At 35.5% G+C, this 27,878-nt stretch overlaps 1 pseudogene; it reads left to right on the top strand.

The window, feature by feature from the left end:
• LOC144225299 (protein downstream neighbor of Son-like) overlaps nt 1-27,276 on the top strand; it is a 40,458-nt pseudogene extending 13,182 nt beyond the window's left edge.
• The last annotated feature ends 602 nt before the right edge of the window (nt 27,277-27,878 follow it).

Below are 27,878 nucleotides of genomic sequence, written 5' to 3'. Positions count from 1 at the left end.
ACTGTGGCATATTTCTTTATGACTTCTATGTTGACACTGTTAATTACTTAGATGATAATAATCATATGCATTTTTTCACATCTCTATTGCGCTAAACTTCCTATTCTTTGACAGACAACAAGAAAACATTGAAGGAGAGTCTAATTTTAATACCAAGCTGGAGCTTGCTTTACAGAATTTGCACTTGATAGAAATGGATAATATTAGCATGGCTCTTGGGTTAAAATGCAGTTTCATTTTTTAAATTTTTTTCTTGTTTTTTTTTCATAGTTTATTGTTAAATTGGTTTCCATATAATACCCAGGGCTCAGCCCCACAAGTGCCCTCCTCCACGCCCATCACCCCCTTCCCCACTTCCCCACCCCCATCAGCCTTCAGTTTGTTCTCAGTTAAAATGCAGTTTTAAAGTTCTGAATGATATTATTTTAACATTAAAAGTAAGTCTGGGAACACTACTGAGTAAAAGCCTGCTTAGAATAATGTTTGCATCATAAACATAAATGAAATCATAGAACAGGTTATTAAGCTGCCCATGATGAAGTCATACACGTGGAAAAGTAAGAGTCCATCAAACTACTGAGAGTTAATTTTTAAAAATAGTCCTGGATTTTCATCATCTGGAATAGATATAAGAACTGAATGAACTTGTTATAATTAATCATTTCACAAAAGTTACCTACAACTCTAAGATTAAAAAAGTAAACTTTGATCATATGTCCAAATTGATGAAATGACAATTTTGGCTCAGTGTATGCCTGTATATTATTCTAGCATTGCCCAAAAATAATTAAAAACTTACTTATGTTGGGGCACCTGGGCGGCTTAGTCGGTTAATTGTCCGACTTTCGCTTAGGTCATGATCTCGAGGTTCGTGGGTTCAAGCCCCGCGTCGGGCACTGTGCTGACTGCCAGCTCGGAGCCTGGAGCCTGTTTCAGTCTGTGACTCCCTCTCTCTCTGACCCTCCCCTGCTCACACTGTCTCTCTCTCTCTTTCCTAGAAATAAATAAAACATAAAAGAAATTTAGAAAAAAAACTTACTTATGTGGCAGGAATTATATTAAATGATATGTGAACATTTGTTAATGTAATTGTATAATATTTGATGACATTATTATTAATCCTTATTTTACAGATAAAGAAACTGAAGTTCAAACAGTAAGTGATTTGCTAAAGACAGATTTATTAAATGACAAAGTTAGTTTTTGATATGGTCTCTTGAAATATACTACACTTCGTTACCTGTCTGATCTTAAATTGGTTTAATATTTTTTTAAGTTTATTTATTTTGAAAGAGAGAGAGAGAGAAAGTGCACGAGTGGGGCAGGGGCAGAGATAGAGGGAGAGAGAATCCCAAGCAGGGTCCAGGCTGTCAGCACAGGGAGACCCATTAGGCACTTGATGTCACCAATTGTGAGATCACGTCCTAAGGCAAAATCAAGAGTTGGATGCTTAACCTACTGAGCCACACAGGCGCACCAGATTAGTTTAACTTTTAACAATAACTATGTTTTTCTCACCAACCTCTATTTATTAGAGCATATTCAGTATTTGTTAGTTTCTTATGCCCTCAGGATAGGTGTAACTGAAGAACAAAATGTGTTAAATCTTTTTCCTCATATAATTAACGTTGGACTGGAGCTAGTAACTACTAAATAAATAAGTCAGATAATATCTTAGGAAGATTAAGAGAAAGGTCTAATATGGGGCACCTGGGTGGCTCAGTAGATTAAGCCTTGACTTCAGCTCAGGTCATGATCTCATGGTTCGTGGCTTTGAGCCCCATGTTAGGCTCTGTGCTGTCAGCTCAGACCCCAGAGCCTGCTTCAGATTCTGTGTCTCACTCTCCCTCTGCCCCTCCCCCACTTGTGCTCTGTCTCTGTCTCTCTCTCTCTCAAAAAAGTGAGAGAAAGGGCTCATATAAATAAGAGTATAAGAAACTATTTCAGGGTTGCCTCGGTGGCTCAGCCAGTTAAGTGCCCAACTCTTGATTTCAGGTAGGCTCATGATCCTGGGGTTGTAGGATCCAGTCCCATGTGGAGCTTCACAGGGAGCCTGCTTTGGATTATCTTTCTTTCCCTCTGCCCCTCTCCCCTGCTTGTGCTCTCTCTCTCTCTCTCACTCAAATAAAAAAAAATTAAGAAACCATTTCAAAAGGTGATATTTGAGCTGATTTTTGAATGTTCTCCTCAGATATGAGGAGACAGGATTACAGAGGCTTAATATACATGTAATTATTTCTCAGTAAGAAACAAAGTGGACAATGTGGTGGAAGTAATTCAATAATAGATAACAGCTTAAAGTTTTTCAAACTTATAGAAAGATATCAAAAAATTAAGACCCCCAGTGGCCCCCATATAAAAATAAAGAAAGAAATTTTAAAGAAATTTTTAGTTCAAAACACAGGAATAAAACCTTAGAGAAATTGCCACTGGATTACAGATGTAAAATATATGCAATTTATATATTTGTATAGATATTCATGTAAATGTATGCAAATCACTATGATAGTGTGAACAATTGGAAAACTACTCTATTATAATTTAACTGGGACTTGAGTTATATATTTAAGTAAAATACAGGACAGTCATAGAATATTCATGATGGATAGTGGAATAGGTTATCTACAGTTTGATGCAGTGCTTGAGGTGATAGTAAAAGTACCAATTAAAATGCAGATCTGTTACATTTAAGATATTTAGGGATGATATAATTCCTAACAAACCATACTAGTAATAATATAAGGTACAACATACTAAATTTGGATATGCATATTCATATGACTTAAGAAATTTGAAGCAAAAACTACCCAGAAATTCATAGAGACATAGATTTAGTATCATCAGATTTATGTTCTTTCACAAAATATACAAAACATTTGAAAAAAAATTGACCATACATTGTCCAGAAAACAAATTACAATACCTACAAATGTATGTTTTGGTATACAAAACAATTAATTTGAAATTAGCATCCAATATATAACTAGAATATCCAATATACAAACCAGGAATAATTTGGTAAATTAGCAAATTATTCTATTAAATAAAAATTAATCACAATTTAATTAATCAAAAATAAAATTAATCAAAGAAACCTAATCGAAAATATAAATTGTTTAACTGATGATAAGAAAAAGAATACATATTAATACTTATGTTTTCAATGCTGCTAAATCATATAACCTTAGAGGCAAATATTAGTGAGAAAAAAAATGTTAAGTTCATGAACTTATATCCGTATTAAGAAGTTAGGTAAACCTGTGGAAGGAAGAAAATAAAAAGGTAAATAAAAAATAGAATAAAAAGAACTACACTAGAGAAAATAAAATCAAATACTTGTTTTTAAAAAGGCTAAAATGATATATATCATGAAAAAAAAAATGAAGATACCAATTGCAACCACTTTAATCCAGTATTGAAGTTTCTAAAATTATAGGAGTTTTCAAAATTATAAGAGTCATTACAGCATGGATATAGAATGGTCAACATATTAACATATGAAAATGCCTCTAATTTAATAAATGGAGACTAATTAGTTATAATTATACACAACTGATGCGGAAAACTTACAAATGTACATAACAGAATAGAAGCCATAGAAAATATTTAATAACATAGTAAAAAAGATCAACAACAGAATTTGACAGAATTCTGTTGTTGATCTTTTTTACTATGTTATTGAAAAGTATTGAAATATGAAAGATATTTTTAACCTACTAGATTTACAAAAAGAAAAAATATATAGTATGTACATGGATGGAAAGTGTATATTTTGATGGGAATTAAGCATTATAATACACTTATAGTAAAATATTGTTGAATATTCCAGAAGACTATCTGATAAAAGTCACCTAAAACTTTAAAATATGCTTTCCCATAAAAATTCAAGTTTTAGGTTTTTAATAAAAATATAATTCTTTCTCCATAACAATTATTTGGAAAACTTTATTGCAAAGTTGTTAACAATTGCTGAAGTAGAAAATAATCAGGGGCACCTGGGTGGCTCAGTCAGTTAAGCAACAGATTTCGGCTAAGGTCATGATCTCACCATTGGTGAGTTCAAGTCCCAGGTGAGGCTCTGTGCTGACAGCTCAGCCCTGGAGCCTGCTTGGGATTCTGTGTCTTCCTCTCTCTCCGCCTCTACCCAGCTCATGCTCTCTCTCTCTCTTTCTCCCTCTCTCTCTCTCAACAAACAAACAAACATTAAAAATCTTTAAAAAATGAAAATAATCAAAATTACCATCTGGAAGAAATGAACAAAATATTAATTTATTATGAATATGTTAAAAGATACCTAATACAGTACTTTTAATTATAAAGCCAGCTTTCAAAGAAGCATGTTCAGTATTCTATTTAGGGGGGTGGGTACCTAATCTAATACACTTTCTGGTTACCCATTAACTTTCATAAAGAATTAAAAATAATAATGGTAATGGACAACATTTATATATTGCTTAATTCAGGACAGTTTTGAATTCTTAACATTTATAGCCTTATTTAACCTTTACAAATGTACTGTGATGAAGATATTATAAATGTAAGACACAAAAAGTTAACCTACCCCTAACAATCTCTAAGGGGTAGAGTCTGAATTTTAATTCAGGCACACGCTTCAAGCATTTATACTCTTCAACACTAAACTGTACCTTCATCACTACAAGGTGCTGTATTGAAGTAAGGGAACGAAACTTAAATCTCTGAACAGTTGATTTTGTCTGATCCTGTCAGCTGCTGCACCTCATAGGTTTACCTTCACTGGAGAACTGTCTCCTGCTGAATGGAGGGGACACCAGGGATGTTCCAATGCCAACAGCAGCCCTTAGTCAATGGCTACCTGATGTATGGTGATAAAAATAGACCAGTTGTTGATAGTCCAAAAGAGTCTCTCTGTGGATAAGACCAAAGATAGACTTTATGTAAGACCAAATCCTGCTCTGTCTCTTCCCCTGTAGGTGTTCCCTGAAGAATACTCTCCCAACAAAGCTGATGCACTTGGATCCTGGTCACAGGTTCTGCATTTCTGGACCTAGACCTAAAACACTGAACATTCTAAAATTTTTTTAAGGTTTATTTATTTTTTGAGAGACAGAGAGAGACAGAGTGGGAGCAGAGAAGGGGCGGAAGAGAGGGAGACACAGAATCCAAAGCAGGATCCAGAGCCTGATGCGGGGCTCGAACTCATGAACCATGAGATCATGCCCTGAGCTGAAGTTGGATGTTTAACCAACTGAGCCACCCAGGTGCCCCAACATTGAGCATTCCTAAAACACATTTTTAAAATACAGGTACACAGAAAGTTGAGACAATCATGAAAATGAATGGAGTTTATTTTCTGCGGAGAGTGGACTGGAAACCTGAGGCCCTCTTAGAGAACCTACCCTTCCAGGAGAATGCGGCCAGCTGTGAATTTGGCAACAGGGCTCAATTTCCCCAGAGACCTATTTTTTTTTTCTGAGACTTAGAAAATACATATTTTAATATTTTGATTTTAATTTTAATATTTAGAAAATATTTGTGTAGAAAGGAAGCAAGGGGAGGGGCAAGATGGCGGAGAAGTAGGGTGCTCCGTACCTGCACTCGCGCCCAGGCATCACACGGAAAAGATCTGAAGCCATAGGAAACAGTACCACACCCAAGAGATTGGGAGAGAAAGGACACAGACTCCACTGAGAAAGCTTCTAACGTGAGTGCGAACTGGGGAAGTAAAAATTGGGCCTGAATTGGGGACTGGAGAGACGGGCCACCCCCTCTGTGGGGAGTGAAAGGGGAAAAAGAGAGTCCGAAACAGAAAAACCTCCGCTCGGGGGAAAAACCTCCACTCGGGGTGTAGAAAATCTTTGCGCACAAAATACCTGCGCGTCAGGCCCCTCCACGCTCCAAGTCGCCCAGGAGGGGCTGCACTCGCAATTTGCTGCTTTGTGCGGGCTCCCGGCTGGCTGGGAGAGGTCNATTTAGTCCATTCTGTAAATGTAAATTCTACACCTCCCGACCTTTTCATCTCTTTCTCTCAGGAGTAATTAGATTATATAGTTTCTCTGGATAATACCAGAATTCTTCTCTCACCTGTCCAACCATATTCTACCCTTTACCTCTTTGAAAAAAGCTTCGTATCCCTTCTGCCTGTTCATTCTGTTTCCAATTTTGCTTCATCCTGCCCTGCCTTCTCTCTCTTTCTCTATGCTCTTCAACCAGCACTGCATACACACGGCTATTTAACTGTAGCTGGGAAATCCGGTTATATGCTTTAAACCGTTCGTTGTCCATCGGTTTTCTTCTTTTTTCCTTTTCTTTTCTCCTTTTTGACCCTTTTATGTATTTTATACTCCCTATTATTCGCCCTCCCTCCTCCGTCTTTTCTCTTAACTTTTTCGTTTTCCCTCTCGCTTTGCATGTTAGTTGAATTAGCCTGTGCGTTTGTGTGCTCCTGCTCCCTGTGTGTTTGTCTGTCTGTTTTCTTTTCCAGGGCTACCTCAAGAAACAAGCTAGAGTACACAAGGTGGAGAGTCCCAAATATCACTACGAATAGGAAAATAAAATAACCAAGGTCCCAACAAGAGAGACCAGGGGATACCATTCAAAAAACACTCTCTGAAAGGATAGGCCCTGGAAAGTCAAAGAGTCTTCTTGGATATACCAGCGCTCATAGAAACAGAGAGCATAACAGGTCTTTAAAACCAACAAGAGCCGGAAAGCTAACTAAAATGACGAAACGAAAGACCTCTCCTCCAAAGAAACTCCAAGAAGAAATGACAGCTAATGAACTGCTCAAAACAGATATCAGCAGCATAACTGAACAAGATTTTAGAATAATAATGGTAAAATTAATAGCTGGGCTTGAAAAAAACATAGGGGACATCAAAGAAACCATGGCTACAGACAGAATGGAAAATAAAAATAGGCATGAAGAATTAAAAAATGCGATAAATGAGATATATAATAAATTAGAAGCTTCCAATGCGCGGATTGAAGAGGCAGAAAGGAGAATAAGTGATTTAGAAGACACCATTATAGAAAAACAAGAAGCTGACAAAAAAAGAGACAAACTGATCCAGGAACACAAAAGAAGAGTTCGAGAGCTCAGCGACATGGTCAAAGGCAACAATATCCATATCATAGGAATCCCAGGAGAGGAAGTGAGGGGGAAAGGTGCTGAAGGAGTCCTGGAACAAATTATAGCAGAGAACTTCCCCGAACTGGGGAAGGAAGTAAACGTTGAAATACAAGACNGGGCACTTGTGGGGATGAGCACTGGGTGTTATGTGGAAACTAATTTGACAATAAACTGTTTGTAAAAAAAAATAATAATAAAAGAAAATATTTGTGTAAATAATGTGATTAAATTTGGCAAATCCTGTGACCAACAAATGTACACTATTACTTGAGATAAAGTATGTTTACAAGCTAATATGGCAGGTTCCACTATTAATTTCTGTATTTATAAATTTCTGTGGTTACTTTTTGTAATCAGAAAATACAGTGTAAAATCCAGACATTTTATATTTAAAGTCTTATCTGACCACATTAGGCTGTTTATCTTATCTAAGAACGAATGTTTATTAAAACCTCTAAGCATTTTATAGCTACTCATGATAACATGTATTAAGAATACTTATTATTAGTTAGTAAAATCATTTCCATTTAGAATCATGATAACATGTATTAAGAATACTTATTATTAGTTAGTAAAATCATTTCCATTTAGAATCATGATAACATGTATTAAGAATACTTATTATTAGTTAGTAAAATCATTACCATTTAGACAAGAGAGCTGAAAGAGACATATTACCTTAACTCTCTGTGTGACGCCATCGTGGCGTCCAAAGCAGTGGATCCAAAGCGGTGGATCAGTGTCACATTTTATGTTTTAAACTTCATATTATATTAGCTCCAATCAATGAAGTCGATCAGTTTTGTTCCACCTTGAAATGAAATAAAATCTATGAAAGAAAAGTTCCTTAGAGGATATTGAACTGCTATAGGACAAATTATACATTCAGAGTTAATAATCACTTCTTCATAGGACCACCTAATCAACTTTATTGACTGTTAAATCGAATTGACTAATTTACATAGCTGATGTGACTTCAAGGAAATGCATCTTTGAAGAACAATCATAAAGCCTAGATTAAAAAAGCAGAGCATTCAGGAATATTAGGGCAGGTCTGAAAAACTGACATACCCACACAGAAGTACACATACACATCACCTCCAAATTGAGATTCTTGTTTTGTACACTATGCTTATTTCATTATAGATCACTTTAACACAAGAGTTTCATGGTTATGAATTCCCACAGATATATTTCATTAAAATAACTAGTTGATAATGCAAAGATTTAAATCAGAGACTGTTAGGGTCGGGTAAGTGAGCTAGCGGAGGAAGGAGACCTTGAGGAATTGGTAACAACTAGTTAAGTCTGAATTAGAAAAGAAAAAGAAAATATAAGATCCCTTAAATAATTGTAAAACAGTCCATTAAGTACTTATTTGAGAAGGAAGAGAAGCCAATGGAGGATTAAAATATAGCGAGAACAGTGCTTCTTAAATATGGTCCATGAAATAGCAGCATTGACGTTACCTGGGAATTTGTGAGAAATCCAAATTCGTGCACTCCATCCTAAATCTATGGGAACCGAATCTGAGAGGGAGATACAGAAATCTGTTCAAATGAGTATTACAGATGATGCTGGTCTACTTAAGAATTTGAAAATCTCTGACATAAAGAGTACAATTAATGTATCTGTGCATGGAGTTCAACATGCTACTCAGCAAAATATTGCAATTTAGAGTTTATATATAAACTATTGATTTCCAAAACAGATACAACTGATATATAAATCAAGATTTTGTTATAAGAATAGAAAAGATGCCAGGTATTTTATTAAAATGGGATTTACAGGGGAAATCTGTTGCTTTCAAAACTATTGCAAAGGAACTGGGAAGAGATCTCATACGTAACGAGATCTCATAAGTAAACGAGGACAATCTGAAAGTGTAGAAGTCATGGGAAGTTACGTTCAGTGACCTGACTGCCTGCATCACTTAAGTGATTCAGTGAAGATGTCCAGGAAGCCACTGTAAACATAGTTTCTTCCATTTTCCCACTTAACTATGTCTGCCCGTGTAGAACAATAGCTTTTGCTTTTCTTCCAATTTCCGAACCTTACATATATGCTTTTGATTTGGAATCTTTCAGTCAAGGGAGTCTGGGAAATGTTGTTTCTATGTTTCCAGGTCTTCCTACACAGCAAGATATCAGAGGGGCAAGGGTAGCTTTTCCTACAAAAGAAAGCATCCTGCACACTCAGCTTGTCCCTTTGGATGCTATGCTTTCAAACACCCTTCTACACACATTAAGGTACAGAAACAATAATAACCAAAAACATGCTTCCATTTTGTATGGTACAAGTATCCCTGTACAATGAATAGATAATTACCCTTTTCCTCAAAAGGACAGGCACAAAATCTATCAATCACTAGGGCTACCTGTGGGTGCCCAGGAGAATCTTCTGTCTTCCAGACATGCATCCTTTACCCTAGAGCATTCTTACTGTTTCATGAAAATCAAGATTAATCACCACAGCCACTGGTTATGTTTCAGCGGCATCAGGAACTCCAAATGGCCAGATGACATGAAAAAATCAAAATAGGAAGGAGGTAATCTCACTGTCTAGGGTGGTGGAACCATTGTTGTGTTTCATAGTGGAAGCACTATTAACCTCAGAGGAAATAATATTTCTACATCATAAGAGGGTAAAATTGAGACAATTAAGAAAGATAGTTGAGACTATAATTAGAAATAGTAGGGAAAGAGCATTCTGCTAACACCTCTTAGTTCTTACATCTGTGTTCTGAGACCAAAACAAGCACTGTATTTTAGTCACAAGTTCTAGGTGCACAGTCCTCTTTTATAGATTAGTGCCTGAGCATGTAAATACTATTTCCTGGTTGGCAGCATAACTGATGAAACGCCCAGAGTTCGAGAGACCCCCAAAAACAGACCACCAGAGACCAGAGTCAAAGCCAATCGGCAAGGGTTGTTTATTTGCAGGTTCGAACCCGGACCTCCGCGCACTCGTTGCCGGTGACGCTGAGAGGCCCTGAACAAAGCCTTTGCAGCCTTTTTATAGACAGGAGTAAACAAGTCGTGGGGAGGGACAGGAGATCTCTATGGTTACAGGTTTGTCATTGGTTAATATTTAAATATGAACATATATCATATTTGATTGGTTCCCGCTATCAGATTTTTGGCGGATCCAATTACAACATTTAGGATACCTTTGAATTTAGCCAATCATAGAGCGAGTCTAGAGTCTTGTTCGGCGACTAACAGGTTAACTTCTCTCTCCTTAGGCCCTTCCTTGTAAGGCGGAGGGTGGCTGCTGGCCTTTCCTGATTAGGTGTTGCCAAGGTAGTGTGGTGGAGTGATGTGGTGGCCAGTTTCTTCGGCCTTGGGCAGTGTGCAGCTGCCTGATAGTTCCGGGGAGGCTGAAACTCAAGCCTTAAGCAATGGTACAGAAGCGGAAGGAGCTAGTTTGTATCTGCAGTTTCCAGCCTTGACTCAGACTATAGGAATGTTCCTATTTTTTTTCTTTTTGATTAGCTGAACTGAGGGCGGTCTGAGGATGGCTTTAGCCTTGAACAGTCTGAGGCTTTTCCTGGGACTGGGACTGGGGCTACGTGCAGCCCGAGGTTTCTCTTAATGGAGGACTTAATTTTTGGCTCTTCACTGACATTTCAATATTCTAATACAACTCTTTCTAGATGAAATGTATATACTAAGACTACTAACTGTCATGAGGTGTTCCTTACCTCTTTTGCTATAAAAGAATTGATTTGTCAAAAGTGATGTTGTGTGAGGGAGCAGACAATGAATAGGATAGTCACTAAATCCAGTTATAAAAAAGTAAACAGAAGCATCAGAACCAAGAAAAGTGAGATTAATTTGTTTATTATTATGTTTAATTCACTTTTCCAAGAACAAATTACTGTTCTGTCAATTTTGGAAGAGACTTAATGTAACCAGCTCGCCACTAGTTAGCCAGCTTATTCTCTCGTGGAGAAGTGGCATATAAGTGGATCAGCTCAGAAAAGCTGATAGATATCATGGCTAGTTATGACTTAATGAACAAGTACAGTAGGGCTGAGAAAACAAGGTGCCAACCACATAATGGCATATTTGGTATTCCTGATGATGAAGGTTCTCTTTTACAGTGGGCTAACTTGGCATACATTCAGATAAAACATTAAATATGCTCTCAATATCTATGTTACTATTGACATAAAACTGTCACAGAGCTCCAAGTCAACAAGTTCATGACCATACATCAAACAATTACTATCTATAACACAGTGCATATTTTACTTCGGGTCATATTCTATACCAAGGAAGGTGAGTAGCAAAATCCACACTAACATTCTTATCATTAGGATGGCTTTCCCCCCAATTTTCGGACACAACCACATAAGAATGGGATTACAGTGTAGCATCAGATCTCTTCCATTAGTGCCAGAGTCTTCTAAAAACCAAGACTGAGAGATGTGACTTCCCCCCCTCAAATTTCTTTGGGAATCTTTCTAAGGCCAGGAGAGAGGTTTGATGGAGAAATCTAAATAAATTGCAAATATCTCTCTAGTAACTGAAGTCACTGTCAAGAACTGTAAAAATTCTGAGATTTTAAACTACTTACAAGCTAACAAGTTAGGCTGGCATGGTTTCACAGATGCTGGTGGCTGGCAGGAGCTTCTTGAGTCAAAGTACAGTTTACTAATGGGAATAGAAATAGCTGGAGTACCAGCATTTCTCACCAACCTGCAAAGCACAGATTTCTATAGGTAAGGAGAGTGAGATGACACCAGCATCTGCACTGAGTTGCATTATAAGACAGAAACCTTGAACTTAGGATATCTGGATCTTTTGTAATGCTCTGAATATGTCTTTGTTCTCGAGGAATATGTCATATTTATTACACTAAAGTCATTTGCTATGACGAGTATAATCAAAGTACTTGGAGATGTCAGATAATTTGTATATAGAAGATATGTGAAACACTATGACTCAATAATAAGTAGACAAACAACTCGGTTAAAATATGTTTTGAAGACATACTTCACGAAATGTATAGAAGTATCATACGAGCAGATAAAAGTATGATCATTACCACTAATCATCAAGAAAATGCCAATTAAACTGCACTAAGTTACCACTACACCCAACAAGACATATAATATTTAAAAGACTAGGGCACCTGGGTGGCTCAGTTGGTTAAGCATTGGACTTTAGATTTTGGCTCAGGTCATGATCTCATATTTCATGAGATCTCATATTTCATGAGCCCCATGTTGGGCTCTGCACTGACAGAGTGGAGCCGCTTAGGGATTCTGTCTCTTCCTGTCGCTCTGTCCTTCCCCTGCTCACACATGCTCTACCTGTCTCTATCAAAATAAATAAATAAACTTTACAAAATTAAAAAAAATAAATGACTACCTACTTAGGATATGGCAAAGATATGGAATAATTTTTTCCTCATTCATTGCTGGTGAAATTGAGAAAATATGCAACCACTTTGGGAAGATATATGGGAGTTACTTACAAATGTAAGTTTCTTAATATACAAAACATCAGAGCCACTCTCAGATGTTTGTATTATACCTTACTTTTTAAATTTTCTTCATTCTACTAAGAGAACATAAGCTCTGTAACAAATATTCAAATTAAATCTCTAAATTAGTGGTTTCCTATTCTGACTGCATTTATATCTGGATATTTAACTATTTAACTATATAATTAAACTATATTATTGACTATGTATATATATATTATTCTATGTATATACATATGTTACTAATTATATAATGAACTATCTGGACATTGTTTTTTAAATACCTTTACCATTTACATCACACACACACACACACACACACACGTCAGTCCCTAAGCATCACTCCACAGAAATCTTGCCAGAATGTCTAGGGGTAAGCTTGGGTATCACTACTTTAGATGAAACAAAGCACATAAGAGATCAAAACTATGTCAGCTACTATTATAAGAAGTAGTATTCCCACTTGATCTAACTGCTTGAAGGAACAATTAAATAGCAGTATGAACTCTTTGAGGCATATTTTGTAAGTAAATCTTAAAATCATTGGTATTAAATATCATAAAGACCAAAGTCAGAAATGATTACTATCAACAAAATATTAAAAATATCACAAATGAAAAATATTATCATTGGTTTTAAAACTGAGTCCCATCACTGACCAGCTGTCTATCCTTGAGAAACTTAATTTAAAAATCCATTTCATGTAAAAATAAAACAAAACAAACAACTGCCTCCTAAGAATATTCTGGGGATTGCCATATAATAAGCATGAGTCATTTAGAAGAGCACTTGGCATCTAGGCAATTCATACTTACACTCATTAATGGTATTAGTAGTAATAGTTGTAGTCTTTTATTACCATCTCCCTTCCACTATCAAGACACAGAATGTGGCATCATGGTTCTGCTGTATTGGGTCTATTTTGCTTTTAATTCAGATTCTTCTAGCAGACATATTCCACAAGAGAATTAAATTGATTTTCTATTAATATTATTTTTTAAATAAGATGATTAGATAGCCTGGTAAAGCAATGAGAACATATAGTTAGTTGTGAGAAGTAAATAGGAACTAACTGGTAAATGAAGATACTAATTATTAATACACTTGAGAAAGAAAAGTTTACTGAGTTTTGTCTTGATCTTACAAAATTAGAATGTTCGTTTCATTTTTCTCCCATGATGGTATCTTGCATTTTAGAGCACCTGTATTTCACATCTTTTTTCAGCTGTATGACAGTGGCCTGAATTACAACTCCCATCAGTGATTTTTGAGTGAAAGGCTGAAATATAAGCTTGTGTGTGTGTGTGTGTGTGTGTGTGTGTGTGAATGCATGTATTTGTGCGTGTGCATGTCCCAAATTAGTTATTATGGACAATTATATCTAGCAATTGTGCTTAACTTAAGATGAAAAGGTATTAGATATTTACTTTAAAAGCTATAGGCAAAACAACTATCCAACTGCTACACAAATCATAGGCCTTGTATTTCTCTCAATATTGTTTTTATTTTCCTTTTTTGTGTGTGGTATGTTAAGCTGTTCACTCATGTGGTCAGAACAATAAGAAAAATGAGTTGTAATGGATAAAATGTTTTTCAGACCATATATATTACCAACTTTCATTTGCCCCTACTGAAATTTAGATTATGAGTAGCAGTTAAATTTCCAAGCTGATGTTTGCAATCTAAGTTAGAATGATCCTTGGAAATATATGTGATAAAATGCTTTCTACCTCTCACAGACCCCACATCAGATAATGGTTGCTCCAGCCACCAAATTTCCAAAAGCTGGTATTATTTCTTATTGTAGTCCCTTCCTTCTTTTTGTCCAATGTCTAATCTTCCCCCAAATCACAAAATTCTAGTAAGTTTTCTTCTCTAATAATTTTCATATCAGTCACCTCCTCTATAACATCATTGCTCTACAGAGATTCAAATCCTCATTATTTCTTAGCTGGATTCCTAGAGGAGACTGCTAAGTCTTTTCACATCATTAGCCTTGAATCTTTCAATTTATCTCACTGACCAGCTGACAAAATAATCTTCATAAAATGTATCACGTTTCTGATTTCAATGTTTTTATAACTGTAGCATCACATGTAAAGATTTACAGTATTTTTCTTCCCAGTTAGAGATCTCTAAAATATCCCTGCTTCATGATGATAATTGATATTTTTGTGGCCTCTGCTGTAATTAAATTTGGCCTTGGAGACCATGGACAATACACAGAATGCCACAAACATGTTAGAAATAGGGTTGCGACCTTGCACTAGTATCTTCCATATTACTTATTATATGTCTGTAGAAACTGCCCATTCAAAAGCAAGGTGAAACACATTCATACAAAATCTTGCTGGCTGCTTCTATCCATCCCTCCCAAGCTGTACCTGATTCTTAGGTCCCTAAAATCTTTTCCCAAGACTCCTGCAGATGTTGCCTTAGGAGATCAGGGCAATTTCAGGTACAGACTTTTAGGCTATGGTATGGATGCCAGTTTAAAAGAGATGAAAACTCACTATAGGGATTTGGTCAGAAGTATGGTGTATTCAAAACAAATAGATCAGTTAGAAGTCTAGGTAAGAAGTACTAGGTAAGAAGTAATATGGTTAGGGTAATGACAAAGGGAAGGAAAAGTGTTTGGATAGAGATTATAAATATTAATGTTTTAGCCAAAATAATTTAATTATGCTATGTATAGGATGAGAGCACAGAGGAGGCAAACTCACTGAAGGTTTTTGGCTGAAACTGCATTGAAAAAAATGAGGGAACACTGTGGGAACAACATATTTTTTTAGAACAAAACTAAAAACAAAGAATTGGTTTTTGGTTGTTTCAATTTGTGATACTAATTAGAATTCCAAGAAGGGAATTTCAGACGGCAGTTAGATAGGCGCCTCTAATATATAGATATTGAGTTAACCTCCAAATCTGTGTCTTAACAACAGATTATTTATTAAATCACAGTTCAGTACTTGTATGATTCTCCAAGAAATGGCACTGTGTTCTTACCTACTGTCATTTTGTGTTGTCATCTTTATTTTTTGTTTTTAAATTTGAGTATAGTTGACACACAACTATATGTTGTGCTATGTTAGTTGCAGGTACACAACATAATGATTCAATGACTCTACACATCATGCCATGTTCATCACAAGTGTAGCTGCCATCTGCCACTATGCAGTGCTATTGCAATGTCATTGAGTATATTCCTTATATTTCTGCACATTGTATTCCTATGACTTACTCATTTCCTAACTGTATCTCTCAATCTCCTTCACCCATTTTGCCCATTTTGCTCCTCCACCATTCCCCTCCCCTCTGGCAATTATCAGTTTGTTTGCTGTATTTATAGGTCTGATTCTTCTTTTTGTTTTACTTTGGATTCCACATAATTGAAATCATATGGTACTTGTCTTTATCTGAAATATTTCACATAGCTTAATACCCTTTAAATCCACCGATGTTGTTGCACATGGCAAGATTTCATTCCATCCTTTGTTGTAGCTGAGTAATAATATTCCATTGTGTATATACACCATATCTACTTTATCCATTCATCTATCAGCGAGTAATTGGGCTGCTTCCATAATTTGCATACTGTAAAGAATCCAATTAAAAATTAAGCATAAGACCTGAATAGACCGTTTTTCCAAAGAAGACATACAGATGGACAATAGAGTCATGAAAACATGCTCAATATCCCAAATCATGAGGAACATGCAAATATAAACCAAAACACGATATCACTTTATTCCTGTCAGAATGCTAGAATCAAAAAGACAAAAAAATAACAAGTGTTGGCAAGGATCTGGAGAAAAAGGAACCTTTATGGACTATTAGTGAGAATGTAAATTGGTATAGCCACTGTGGAAAGCAGTACTGGAAGTTCTCCAAAAAATTAAAAATGGGAATACCATATGATCCAATAATTCCACTACTGGGTATTTACTTAAAGAAAATGAACACACCAATTTGAAAAGATATACATACCCATATGTTTACTGCAGCATTATTTACAGTATAGCCAAGACATGGAAGCAGTCCAAGCACCCATAGATAGATCGATCGATCGATCGATCGATCGATAGATAGATAGATACATGATAGATAAGGAAGATGTGTGATGCTATCATCTCAAACACATGGTCTGGGTAGCCACCACAGCAGGCAATAGCGAATATAGAAAAGCATGTAGGAATCATTATGTCTAGGCCTGAAGAACTAAATATACTTTTTCCTAGGTAATACTGACCAGAACATAGTCATCTGACATGAAACTAAATGCAGAATAAAACTGAGAAATGTTTTTAGCCTATATATTCATGGATAACAAATGGCCAATAAACACATGGCAATCTTGGACTAGAATTTTTGAAGAATCTCTTTACAAGATTATACTACATTATAGTTAAATGGTTCTTATTTACTCTCTGTTGACACAGGGACACTTTCGGGCACAGGTATTTAATCCCATAGAAAATTAGACAGGGATATCTCACACCATAAGAAGACAAAAAGGGAATATAGGAAAAAGAATCTTGTGCTATAATAACAGGGCAAATGGGCAGGAATATCTTGTGCTAATAGGGGACTTTAGGCAGAAGCGATTTTATTATAAATTGTTGTGTTCTTCTAATTGGGGGAATCAATTGTGTCAAATCCACAAGCCAGGATGACTTCTGAGAAATGACCATTGGATTCAACATTTAGAGGTTAATTGCTGCTTCAGAGAAATGATGGAGTCCAAGGCCTGTTCAGAGTCATTCAAAAGAGTAAGAATATAGCTGTAAAAATGAACAATGAGTCAATAGTTGAAGGAGATGGAGAGTTCTAAGAGATTTCATTTTTTCCCCTTTTGTGTGTGTTTATGGGTATGTACATGTGTACTTTTCACCTCCAAGAGGTATTTCGTAACTGAAAATGTGTGCCTCTTAATCTCCTTCACCTATTTCTTCTATTCCCCCCATCCCCCTCCCCTCTGGCAATCTCTAGTCTAGTTTGTTCTCCATGAGAGTTCTTCTCTTTTCTGTTGTCATTTGTTTTGCTTTTTATATTTTGCATATAAGGGAAATCATGGTATTCATCTTTCTCAGACTTAATTCACTTAGCATAATATCTTCAGATCCATCTGTGTTGTCGCAAATGGCAAGAGCTCATTCTTTTTTCAATGGATGAGTAATATTCAATTGTGTATGTATTCCACATCTTCTTTATCCATTCATCATTAATGGACAGGGATTTGCTTTTTCTTCTTCTCTTGTTTTTTCAAGCACTGGCTTGTACCATGACAAGACTGATTTACTAAAGATGAAACAATCATGGAGATTTGAACAGGACAGGAATAATTGCATATATAATGTGATCAAATAATCAAACATGCATTGAATCCAGTACACAGGAGCACCTTGCCTTCCGCAGGACAACAAATGATTCATCATTCAGTCAAGAGGCAAGGAAGCTAAGAATTTTAGCAGTTTTGTTTGTTTGAGTTTGGCATCATTTTTATCCAAAAACCTCTGGAGTTGAAATACTAGACCAGAGGAAATGTACTAAAAAGTCATGCATGCAGGCTAGGATGTGGGACACTTGGATACCATGGAAGTGTTACAACTGATACTATCAAGCTAGGGTTTCACCATGGAATAATGGGTAAGTAGATAAGAGGAAAAGGTATTTGGGGATGAGTTCAAGGATTTGAGGATGCATAATCTGTGTAACTACATCAAATATAAGTTTATTTAGTTTTATTTTTCTCAGAGTAAATTTCCTCCCAGAAAATAAGGAGTCTTTCATAAAAATAGAACAAAGTGGTCAACTAGGACCCCTGAAGTATAACCATCACCTGAGATATTGCAAAATCTTGTTTAATGACCCTGAAGAAAATATTCCTGCTGTTCTATCTCATAATAAAGATAGAAAATCCAAATTTAGCTAAATTAAAACTAAAATTCAGCTTAATATGCTTGATATCCTAATTCTTTCTGTCAATTTATCCTTGGTAATTATATCAGAATTAAACATAAAAATTAATTCATTACTCTTGTTCTCAATGCATGAATATCAATCAATCAGAAAGGCAAAGAGTGGAAGCAATAAGAAAATCTAAGATGAAAATTTTAAACTGAATAGGATTAAAGAATGATGGCTTACAAGTGTCGATTTACAACAAAGTTTTCTTTTTTAATGACTATTAATTTGACTCCAAACCTCACATTTTATTAAATTATTTTTTTAAATTTTGTCAATACATATACATAGGTTTTGTTTTATTAGAAGAAACACAATGTCATTTTTAAAACACACTTAATGAAGAAATAAGTGTTAACAGCAATTTATAAACTAATGTGTATATTAAAACACTGCTCAGGAAATCTTAAGAAGTGAGCAAGTAGAAGTCCAAAATTTGTTATATAATTGAGTCTTTTTTACACTGCATTTTTCATATTACAGGAAGGAGGAGGGAGGTGGGAAAGTAGAAATTAAAAGAAAAATATGTAAGCATAATTGTCTCAGTTGCAGGAGAAATGATGGTACAGTGCAATACACATTTAAAATCAAAGAGGAAAAAAACCCTAAACTCACTGCTTTCCTGATACTTTTCTTTCCGGAGTTGTGCCAAATGTCATTATTAAGGGTGACTATTTACATATAGTGGCATAACGTGGTAAGCTTAAAGGTTAAAGTCAGTAGTAGAAGGAACTTCATTAAAAAAGGCCACATTTTAGAAATAGGAACACCTTTTTACAAGTAATGTTAAATGGGAAATTAAGGCAATGACCCAAATAATTAAAATAAAACAAACCCTATGAATCTGAGAGAAAAATAGCACTTTGAGGCTTAAATCATCACAAATTACTGTCTATATTCATCAAATTAATGGGGTAATTGCTCAGCATGCACTTTAAATAGGCAACATATCTTCCAACTGAAGTCATATCTATATGCAGACACTGATTTATTGACTTGTGTTTTATTCCTTCCAAATGTCTCAGCAATTGATTTCTCTTAATAAAATAAGCTAATTTTGATATTAAAGCACTAAAAACTTGATAACTGGTCTATGTTAAATAGTTGTGTTTATTTTCACTTTTTGAAATCCATACATTATAAAGGGTCAGACAAATATTGAACTTGGATGGTAGCAAAGGTTGAAACAAAATTTTATTCATTCACTATCTAACATATGTAAATTGGAAGCACATGACTCCTAGAGTCTGTCTACCTATTATTTCTTAAAATCTTTTTAAATCCCATGCAGTCAGAGCCCACAATCTCACATATGTCACAACCATCAAATGTCAGTCAGTGGCTGTGCTCTGGCAGCATGTATAGCTTTCTGTTCCGACTGTGTCTTTTGTTCTTTTCTTTTCCTCTATCCTTTTTTCCCTTTCTGTCTAGTTCTTTTTTTTCCCCTGTGCCACAGAAGAACAATGGAAAATAGGAAGTCACAAAGAATGTAAGAAACATTTACTAAAAACGGGATACTATCTTGCAGTGTTGAGTGTCTAAGCCCAAACAAAGCTATTTACAACTATTTAAAAAAATAAAGTTCAAATTTTAAATAATATGGTAAGTTAGCAATAAATATTACAATAAAAGGAATTCTGCGAGAACTAACCATTGTAGAAAGAAACTAAAAACATTTTTAATTATGAGAATGGGTCTGGCTATTGCCTGAGTCTGAGACAGGAGCACAGATAAGAACCAGAGTGGAACCTGGAAAGGATTTTGATGACATTTTGCAACATTTTGCAGTAGTGGTTGTTACACTTGTGACACTAATTGAACATGTCTGGGAGATAAAATTCTTAAGGCCCCTCAAACTCTACAAGGAAACATGAGCAAGGGTCACATTCCTCTCGAGGCACACAAAGTAGCACTGAGGGAAAGGCATAAAGTTTAGGACTTGAGTAGTTAAATATATCCCTTCTACCAGACAGATTGAATCAGAGAGAATTAGAGTCAAGGAAATACTAAAGACCTTAATTATAGATTTAGTAACATGATAAATACCAGCATTATGTAAGGGATACTGGTGACCTGTAGTGAGGTGAGATGATTAAGTATGGAAATCTAAGAGACAGGACAGATCAATTCCAAGTACAGCATGCAATTTGTCCACCCTCAAATACTTATCAAATGACACTGAAAAGGCTTATGTGACCTTTACCTTAAATACCACTGAAGAGTATAGGAGCATACAATACACCTGTTATTCTAGATAAAAGATGTCCATTGGATATTGCAGGTAAGGATACCTCAGATGAAGGTAACAAAGATGAAAAATTAAAGTTTCAGGGTCAGTATCCTTTAAGTCTAAAATTAAGAGATGGGGAAAAATGTATTCAAATAAAAATTAAAATAACACTCATATGAGAACAGATCAGAGACAAATCTACCAGTGCAAAGTGTATACGCACAAATTTTTGAGTTAAAAATGAATTTACTGGAAATCACTTGATATTTGCCTAGTTTGCTAAATAATGTTGCATCCAGTCCTGAAATGTTATTGGAGAAAATGAAATCCTTCTGCTTTGGCAAGGAACAGTAACATCTGTGCAGCTCAAAGGGAAAATTACTAATTGAGTCCTTTTCCACTTAAAAGGTACAATTTGGCCCCACCCACCCAAAGATTTGTACATTCCTATTATATATTATTTCTGTAGCTCATTATTGGGATAAGTAAATGGGGACCAGTCACACTGGTGGGCATTTCAAAGTTCACAATGAAGGACAATAGGGATATAAAAAAGACAGTGTGGACTTATCTGTAGTCATTTTTATAAATCTATCGATGCTTTCTGGGGACTGTTAGATGGGAGAAGGGTTGGGAATTCCCTCTTGCCTTCATTCTCCATCTTTTATATCCCAACTTTGAATATTGTGAGCCTTAATTTTGATTCAAATTATTATACATTTCATAAGAATAAAGTGGACAATAATCGATGTGCAAAGTTCATGCAAACATATTCAATTTTACTATATAGACAAAATTTGTGAAAAGATATGAATTTTAATATTGAAGGATAGCTTATCAGTGGGCAGATAATACAAAAGTTACTTAATCTTCAGAATTGAGGTGACTACTTGGATTTTGGAATGTTCTCAAATTCCCAGACTTAATGAATGGATAAATTTGAACCCTTGAAATAATGTGGTTTTTAAATATCTCCAAAGTTATTCATATTTACACTATATAGAGTGAAATGGTGGTCTAAAAGAGTTATTGTCCCAAAAGACTGAGTCATGAAAACACTCATTTTATAGCCTCTGTTAAATCTTACTGCTAAATAAGTGAAATTCATCAAGGAACAAAGCAGACAAACCTTTTGTTCCCATGGGACTCAGGGTTTAGTGGCATGTTTGCATACGATGAAAGAAGAAATATACTGCTTAGCTACATTTAATATGAATAACGGTCATAATGGTCATAGTCTAATCCAAGGGAAGTATAAAATTTTCACGTTTTTTTGTTTCTCAGTTCATATGTGGCATTTACATAAAGAGTATTCAAATCTTCAGTGTACGGTTTCATATATCTTCATGTAATTCCCCTGACACCTTTCATCAAATGGCAGAATAGTCTAGCAGTTCAGAATCCTATCTGATGGTCTCTTAATGGCACCAGCAATGCTCCTGGTGAAGATAATGGCTATTTTTTTTTACCTGTTTTTTTAATTGAAATTTTAGCTAACATACAGTGCAATATTAGTTTCAGGAATAGAATTCAGTAATTTATCACTTACATACAACACCCAATGCTCATCACAAGTGCCCTTCTTAGTACCCATCACCCAAAAAGCCCATCTTCCACCTTTCTCCTTCATCAATCCTGTTTATTCTCTGTCATTAAGAATCTCTTAGGGCTTGAGGGGCACCTGGGTGGCTTACTTAGCTGAGCAAACAACTCTTCATTTCAACTCAAGTCATGATCTCAGGGTCATGGGATAGAGCTTGCACTGTGTTCTGTGTTGGGCAGGCGAGGAGCCTACTTAGCCTTCTCTCCCTCCCTCTCTCTCTCTGTCCCTCCCCCATGCACGTGCTCATGTGCAAACTCTCCCTCAAAATAAATAAATAAACTTTAAAAAAAACGTCTCTTGTAGTTTGTTTTCCTCTTACTTCTCCCCACCTTCCCCTGTAAATACAGGGGAATCCTCTTGTTTCTGATAACGACTATTTTAATTTCTATCAGCAGAGATTAGTTTTGACTGATCTGGAATTTCTTACATTTTTTCATTCCACTTTGTATCTCTGTTTTCTGTGTAGCTATTTTTCTACTTTTTGCTATGTTGTATTCAATTGTATAAATACAGAAACATTTATTTCTCCATTCTTTGGGATCAGGTTTAGTTTTGTAGCACTGTATATAAAACTTCAAAGAAATGTGAATATGTCTTTTGGTGGGCTTAGGTGCTTCACTCATATCTGTTACGTGTTCCCTTATGAAAAATCCAGGGTCACAGGTCATGAGAATATTTAATGCTAAACTGGTGTCTGGTATGATTGCACTAATTTACAATCTTGCCAGCATTGTCTAAAAGCACAGCTATTCAACATTCACTTCAACGTTTTCCACACTCTCATCAAAAGTTGGAATTTTCTGTCCTTTGAATTTTAATTATTCTGGTATTGTGTAGTGTATCTCATGTTGGTTCTAATTTGTATTTTGCTAAAGAAAAGTTATGCTGAAGATAAGTGTTTATGTTTATTGATCATTGAAATCGTATTTTTGTGAATGCCTTTTTCTTTCTCATTTTATTACCTTTGTCTTTTTTTCAGGTACATTATGGTGTTTTAAATATATTCTACACAGCATCAGATATATGTATTAGAAAAAAACGCAAGTATTTTTCAGAAAGGGATAATAATATTCATGGCTTGTTTTCATTCTCTTAATTGCATATTTTTATGAACAGAAGTTCTTGGCTGTAATCCATTTGGTTAATTTTACCTTTCATAGGTAATACTTTTTAGATTCTATTTAAGAAAATTTTATTCCAAGTTACCACAAGTTTATAAAGATATCCTTTACATTTATTTCCATAAGCCTTATTGCCTTACATATCAGCTTTGGTTTTACCAAACATCTGAAATTAGTTTTTGTGTGCAGGAAGTTAAAAAATAAAGGTTTATAGTTTTCAGTCAAGGATAGCCAATATATCCAGTGCAAGTTATTGAAAAGATTATATGTTCCCAACTGAAATGAAATGGTAATTATTGTAAGTTAGGTGATCATATTTTCAAATTTCTCTGTTCCATTGGTTTATTTGTCTATCCTTGCATCCATAACTACATTGTTTTAGTTATTATAGCTTCATTATTTGTTAGCAAGTCTGGTCATGTAAATTCTACAAATTTGTTCATATTTAAGATTAACTTTTACCTTTTAGAATCAGTATGTCAAACATCACACTAAAAAAAAAAATCTTGGGTTTCCTGGGTGGCTCAGTTGGTTAAGCATCCAAGTTTGGTTCAGGTCACGATCTTGTGGTCTGTGTGTTCAAGCCCCACATCTGACTCTGTGCTGACAGCTCAGAATTTGAAGCCTGGTTCTGATTCTGTGTCTCCCTCTCTCTCTGCCTCTCCCCCACTTTTGCTGTCTCCGTCTCTCTCTCAAAAAATGAATAAACATTAAAAGGGGTTTAAAAATTTTTTTTTAAATCTTTACTGGGATTATTTTCCAAAACTAGACAGACAAGCCAGATTGAACTCTGTTCAGATGGGTTTTAAGCCTTGTTCAGACTTTGTATGTCTGTATTTCCCCCTTATTGTTAAGAGATAGTTCATACAAGAGGTGTCCATTTTGTGTTTCTGTTGAATATCTGAGATATTTACTAGGTTCTTTATAGCTTCATGTGGTCTGGATCCTATCCTCTGGCTTCTATGTAGCTCATGGCTGCTGAATATTTTGTTTTGTTTTAGCGTCCCCACACCTTCTTTCTATTGGAATTCTTGGTGTCTCAGCATATGCATAATTTACATGTAAGCTAATTTTTGAAGAGGAGCGAACGGCCATAATTTGAGGTTATTTTCATCAAAGGTTCTCCCTCTCCATAATTTTACCTTATAGATCTAGCTGCTTTGGCTATCATGAATTTGAATATCAGTTTCTGCAACTCATTTCTCTTTTTTGCATCTCAAGTCTCTCCCCTTTCTAGATTTTTCCATCTTCATGCAGGCATACATGGATATCCTTTATAATGAAATATATACACACAACCACATGCTTATACATACATGCACTCATGCAAAAACATCCTTCTTCACATTCCTCTCCAGATATTTACCCATTTTCCTATTTCTTTCATCTAAATCTCTTTGAAAGAACTTTAGTTATTGTCCCCAGTTTATCACCTCTTTTCTCTTCTTACTGACTCTATCTCATACCATGTCACTCATATTGTTCTTTTCAAGATCTATAATGACCCTTATATTGCCAAATTTCATGGTTGTTAGTCTATCAAAACTTTTATCAGTTTGTCAACATAATTTGATGCAATTTTCTATTTTCCCTAATAATAAAAAGAGAGAAATGTTGCTTTCTATATCACATTGATCTCACGTATATTTAATTTTTTTTAATTCACTGAGTGGTACATTGACTGTAAAGAATAGACTAAAAAGAGCTATGTGAGGTGCCTATTACAGTAATCCATAAGTGACTTAAAGTCTGGGACATAGGTGATAGAGAAGTGTAGAAATAAATGTATAGAATGAAGACCTATTTCTAAGTAGAGTGGAAATTAAAAAAAAAAAAAAAAACTCCATGGGATGGTGAGGGAAAGGGAATGTCTCTAAATGGCTTAATTTTTAGCTCTGGCAAGTGGTCATAACTGCCACACTGTGAGTATGACTGGGTACAACTGACCAAAATGGATGATTTGGAAAGTAGCAGATCTGGAAAAAATTAAAATTTCTCATTTAAGTTTACCAAGCAGCAGTTAGGATATACAAGTCTCATGGTAAACATATGAATACTTAAGACATCAATTTGAGAGTCATTGAAATATAATGTGACCCATAAGAAAGTACCTATGGAAAGAACGTAGATAGAAAAGAAAAAGGGAAAGAGGGTTGAGCCTCTGCTTTTCCCAATATTTATGAGTAGAACTCAGAAGGTGAAACAGTTACTGAATTCATCCAAACTCTACATGTACTAGCCTCTGGATCTGAGATTTCATCCTCAGAAAGTACTGAGTCACCTGTGGACTGGACTATTAAAACATACTGATCTTGATCTGGACAGATCATTGGGAAGAGAGGACTAGGCTCAAGGTTTTGCCCAACATTGTAGGGCAAGAGAAATTACTTTGCCTCAAAGTATACAGAATCTCAATTTTCCACTTAGTTCTGTTCTTCCAGCATCTTATCTATTAGCTCCACCCTGCCTCACCTTGGCCACACTGGTACTCATGTTGGAGTTGATGAAAAAAATTAAAAAGGCTGGGGGGAAAAAAAAAAACACCTTCCTCAAATGATGAAACCTTATAACACATTTTAATGAGTGGCTGGTCTATGACCTTTGTTTCCCTGTATCATCTGCTGAAAACAAAACTTTGTCTTTATATCTATGTTTGTGTCAGCCCATTTACACTCCTTTTCTAGGCAGCAAGAATAGCAGGAGATGACGTTCTCATATCCCCTAAAACTAGAAGTACAAGAGNTCACCTTGGCCACACTGGTACTCATGTTGGAGTTGATGAAAAAAATTAAAAAGGCTGGGGGGAAAAAAAAAAACACCTTCCTCAAATGATGAAACCTTATAACACATTTTAATGAGTGGCTGGTCTATGACCTTTGTTTCCCTGTATCATCTGCTGAAAACAAAACTTTGTCTTTATATCTATGTTTGTGTCAGCCTATTTACACTCCTTTTCTAGGCAGCAAGAATAGCAGGAGATGACATTCTCATATCCCCTAAAACTAGAAGTACAAACTATTAAAAAGTGAAAGTATTGGGTTTTCTCACCTTTTAATTAAAAAAAATGGGCATAAGAAGAAGACAACATCCACAACAAGATTGGGCTAGGGCGGGGCAAGCAATCAGTCATGGGGATGAAGAAAGATTTTCCTGGTTGGAAGAGATACATGTGCAAGAGGAAATTAAAAACAAAACAAAAGAAGACAAACAAACAACCAAACATACTCTCTACCAAGCTGTATAAAGAGAAACGTGAAGAACAAATGGATCACAGACCTGGGTCTGTTGTGTTGGAGAAAGGAATCAACACCTCTAGATTGCTAAAATATTTTGGGGGAGGATGGGGATGCCATGAAAGTTTACTGCTGACCTCTGGCCACAAGCAGAGTTTCCCCCAACTCTCTGATCCCCTGTAGCTCTCTGAGGTGACACAATGCCATGTGCCTATGAAGACACAAGCCCTTTCTGGATACAAACATCAATTTAGTTTGGAGGTTACAAACCCTGTCATGCCTCCTTCTCCACATTCTGTGACTGTGCCACTCACTCCTGACAGGGCAGGTCATTTTCTGCAGGACTGTAGACACGAGAGCCAACTGTTATATTTAATGTCTGCCCACAAGTGAATAAAGTATTTGATATGGAGACTGGAAATGAGAAGCTGGCTAACTACACATCATACCCGAATACTCTGAACCAACTTAGTCTACACATTATGGGGGAAACCATCTCTATATCATGTGGAAATGAGTGAATGCATTTAAACATGGACATCCTGAACACCAAAGTAAGTCTAAAAGGAATCTTTGAGGAAAAAGGCCTTCTGGCAAGGAAATTCAAGATTCTTATACTCTTGGCTTTAGAGTTCATTTTGGAAGTTAAAAGGAATATAATTTTAAAACATTCAAATGTTATTGATAAATATTAACTTTTTACATTAACTTTTATTGCATGCACTAAGTGGTAGGATTAAGGTCTTAAATCAACATTTTCTGTTTTATTATTCTGTTTAGATTATATTTATATCTGAATATGAGATATTCAGATATGAAGATAACTCAAAGCATTTTAGATCCTTACAACCTAATTAAAAACCGAGAAGAAAACTGAATTAACATCATTGTTTCTTTGCAAATGGGAAATTAAAGCTAACTTAGTAACAATTATCTCTGGGCATTGTGACCAATGGCATCAGGCAAAACTATAGTACTTTAACAATTTAAGATTATTAGCAGGCTCTAGTTTTATAAAGGTAGAAAACAAACGTAGACAATGTCTCCTGAGCTGATTGTGATTGCTTCTACCTTAGCTCCTTTCCTGCTGATTTTCAACTCCTCTATTCTACAATACATTAAA

The sequence above is a fragment of the Crocuta crocuta genome, unplaced genomic scaffold (assembly GCF_008692635.1).
Source record: "Crocuta crocuta isolate KB4526 unplaced genomic scaffold, BGI_CrCroc_1.0 scaffold378, whole genome shotgun sequence".
Lineage (NCBI taxonomy): Eukaryota > Metazoa > Chordata > Mammalia > Carnivora > Hyaenidae > Crocuta > Crocuta crocuta.
The sequence above is the reverse complement of the archived record's forward strand: the minus strand, read 5'-3'. Positions and strand labels throughout refer to the sequence as shown.